The 4,200-nt window shown below is 34.2% G+C and overlaps 1 protein-coding gene across 1 annotated transcript in view; it reads right to left on the minus strand.

Moving 5' to 3' along the window:
• CFAP47 (cilia and flagella associated protein 47) overlaps nt 1-4,200 on the minus strand; it is a 458,234-nt gene that overhangs the window by 197,402 nt on the left and 256,632 nt on the right. The window lies entirely within an intron of this gene.

The following is a 4,200-nucleotide window of genomic DNA, read 5'->3' on the forward strand; positions in this document are numbered from 1 at the left end:
CCTCCCCCACTGGGGATGTGCCTGCAACCCAGGTCCATGCCCTTGACCAGAATCGAACCTGGGCCCTCTCAGTTCGCAGGCCGACGCTCCATCCACTGAGCCAAACTGGTTTCGGCTAAATATATTTTTATTGATTTTTTACAGAGAGGAAGGGAAAGGGATAGAGAGTTAGAGATATCGATGAGAAAGAAATGTCGATTAGCTGCCTCCTGCACGCCCCCTACTGGGGATTGAACCTGCAGCCAAGGTATATGCCCTCGACTGGAATCTAACCCAGCACCTTTCAGTTCATGGCCTGATGCTCTATCCACTGAGCCAAACTGATCAGGGCTTAACATTTCTTATTTTAATCAAAGAGTTTTACATTTTAATCATGAAAATATTTGTTCCTTATGTGCACTAACTGAGGGAAAGCAGACTTTGTATTTGAAGATCGCATATATACAGTGTAGCAAGAGTAGGCAGGGAAAAGGATCTCTCAAGCAAGGAAATGACATGAAGATTTGAAGTCCACAGTGAGCAACTTGGATTTTATTCTTATTACAAAGGGAAATCTTTGGACAATTTTAAACATAGAACTTAAATAATCCAATTTACAGAAAAAGGATACTCCAGCTGCTCAGTGTGGGAAGTTATAAAGATTCTAGGTTTAAAATCTGAGGTCCAGGCTGGAAATGATGGTAGCCTTATTGAGAAGCAATAGTATAGCTAGGGTTTGACTGTCCCTTCCTTCCTGAGGCTTAGAGATGGAAAGTATTAGAGAATAAGCTACTTTATTTTTAGAGAGTATCTTATGAAAATTTGACTACACAAGTCTTTATGTAGAATATAATAGAGATTAAAAAAAAAAAAAAAAAACACGTTACGAAGACACAAGGTTATCATGGAAAGTACTGAGCCAAAAGAGGAATAAGACCTGGGGTAAATGTGGGATTGGCCAAATTACAGTAAAGAAAAGGTAACTGCACTTAGGTGGTTCAGAAACCACAGACAGAGATATTTGAAGAGTTAATAATACTATATGTGGTTATAGTGAATCATAAGGAATATGGTAGAGATTTGTTAAAAGGTTAAATAAACTACTTTTATATTGCAGTGAAAACTTTGGTAACTACCAGGACAAGTATATTGCTGCTGAAAAGTTTCTACAGTCAGTTACCCCAAGGATTTTGGGATCTCATGTAGCTTGCCTACTTATAGATATCAGTACCTAAAGAATTAATTAACAGACCAAGTGATTTTAAGTCTCAGAGAGTTCATTTCCATTCTCTGGAAGGAATAGTTAAAAGTAATAATAAATTCATTACCTAATGTTATTGGTTTATAGTCCTAGAACTTCTATAACTAGCTCTGAGATCTTGAGGAAGACATTCATTCTCATTGTCATATCATATGTATAATACAAAGCCCATTGGGCTCATCTATGGTCAGGGTATTCCACCTAACTAGGATTTTATGTAGGGGTGGTAATTGATTCAGGGGAAAGAGGAAAGCTGTTGAGGGAAGGAAAAACAGCTTTGGAACCTGGATTCCTATTTTGTAATGACAGTCTTTATCTATTGAGCTCTGCGTAAAGTTTGTTTTTAAAAAAGTGTGTGTGGGGGAGGGGGAGGGGGGAACCCCACCAGTGTTGTTCAGTGGTTTTGCGTCAACCTATGAACCAGGAGATCACAGTTTGATTCCTGATCAGGGCACATGCCCAGGTTGTAGGCTAGATCCCCAGTGGTGGATGTGCAGGAGGAAGCTGATTAATGATTGTCTCTCATCATTGATGTTTCTTTCTTTCCCTCTCCCTTCCTCTCTGTAATCAATAAGAATATATTTAAAAGGGGAGGGAAGGTCAATAGCTTTAAAATTGTCTCAGAAAAATCACTGCAACCTACATTTTTTCATTGATAACCATATGGTTTAATGGTTCCAATATTCTATGTTTCCATTTGAGACATATAGCTACAGAAATATCTTTTTAATTATAGTAGCCATTTCCTGAGATTTTTCTTTATTCTGGAAGATTGAAAAGGTTTTGAATGGATGTGAAGAGTTAATAATTAGCACTATGTGTGGTTATAGTGAATCGTAAGGAATATGGGTTGATGTAGGGGGCAAACTGGTCTAAGTTTCCCAGCAACTTCCAAATTAATCATTTCTCTTAAATGAAATTTAAAATAAAAGCTTGCTGTGATTGATGTTTAATTTATCATTTATATTTAATTTTTGTTGTTTCCTTCAAAAAATGTCTCTTACATTTTTGAAAAACAAAAGCCCTACGTGTACAATATCATCTATAATCTTCAGGTGTGAACAATATTTCTAATAAATAATTAAATTGGAAAGAAATCATTAAAACATTAAAATGTTTCCATTTTAATATGCTTTAATTTGATTTTTAACATAATGATTAAAATCTGTTTAAATATGAGCTAGTGTCATTAACTAATTTTTTAAAATAACAATTAAATGCCATAAGGAGATACAAACCTGGTCAGAGTTTAAAAATTATTAATTACCGAACTGTAATAAATCACTGCTTAATCTAATTCATACTCCTTCTATCTTCTGCAGGCTTAAGCAATAATATTTCTAATTCTTGAGAATTTTTAGTTTGAAGTCAGAAGTCCTCCCCAATATAATTATAGTTCTAGGCTAGCTAGTACCCAAATCCCTTAAATATCAATGCAGTTAGGGAATTATCAGAGTAAAAACTGTTGAAAAATTCTCTAAAGTATTTTATTTCTCTTTTTCTGACAAAAAGAGAAAAAATAAAATTACATAAAAGGGATTGTATCTTAATATTTTCTAACAAAATAAAACCAAAAGGAATGACTCACCTTTCCATAAATTGAGCCCTTTACAATTTGAGACAAGAACCTGAGTTTTTCCCGATTTTTTAAACTGAATCTTACCAATCATTGCTCATAGTGTCACAGATATTTTTTCAAAGAGGTTACAACTACAAATTAAACATCACTAGTATATATACTGTGAAGACCAAATATGGATGAGTTTTGCATCAAAGGTGTAAAATTGACCCCACCCCACAAATATGGGGAGGAATAAATAAAATAGATGAGGAAAAGAAATTGATGTGATCTGACCAAAGCACTAAAATAACTTTTTTACAAAATAAGATTTTATCAGCCTATAGTGTCCTGAGAAAAAAACCAAGTACCCACCTATAAATCTGATTAAAGGTTTTATAAAAACAGTCTTACATAAATGCAAACAGTTCAAAACTGCATGATAGAAGATACTTTACAAGTGTTCATGTGAAACAAATTATCTGAAATTGAGGTCAATAACACCTGACAAGATATTTCTCAAAGAGAACAATTGTAAAATATGGACCTATTTATATAGATTTGTTATCATAGGACTGGAAATTTTGTTTCCATTGTTTTTCTTAAATTTGAAAAATTCACTGTTAACACATTTAGTACATCCAGATTACATAATATCATTTAGAGAGAATTAGGTAACCCAGGTTAAGAGCACATCCACTATTACTTCCCTTTCTATATCCTCAATTAAACAACAACAACAAAAAATCCATCTGGTAAAAAAGAAATTAAAAACACCCTGGAAAACCAATGACAATGAAAACCTAACAATCCAAAACCTGTGGGACACAGTGAAAGCAGTCCTGAGAGGGAAGTTTATAGCTCTACAGGCCTACATCAAGAAAACAAAACAAGAAAAAATGGTAGTAAATCATGTAACTCTACAACTTAAAGAATTAGAAAGAGAACAACAAGAAAAGCCCAGAGTGAGCAGAAGGAAGGAGATAATAGAGATCAGAGCAGAAATGAATGACATAGAGACAAACAAAAACAAAAACAAAAACAGTACAAAAGAGCAATTCAATAAATGGTGTTGGGAAAATTGGACAAATTTTTTGAGGAAATTCCATACTAGACCACCAACTTACACCATACAGTAAACTCAAAATGAATTAAAGACAAACATAAGACAGGGAACCATAAAAATATTAGAGGAATCCACAGGCAGCAAAATATCAGATATATGCTGAAGCAGTTTCTTCACCGATACAGCTTCAAGGGCAATGGAAACTAAAGAGAAAATAAACAAATGGAACTACATCAAAATAAAACAGCTTCTGTCAGCAAAAGAAACCATCAACAAAACAACAAGAAAGCCCACTGCATGGGAGAACATATTTGCCAATGTTATCACCGATAAGGG

The sequence above is a fragment of the Myotis davidii genome, unplaced genomic scaffold (genome assembly GCF_000327345.1).
Source record: "Myotis davidii unplaced genomic scaffold, ASM32734v1 scaffold1107, whole genome shotgun sequence".
Taxonomy (NCBI): Eukaryota; Metazoa; Chordata; class Mammalia; order Chiroptera; family Vespertilionidae; genus Myotis; species Myotis davidii.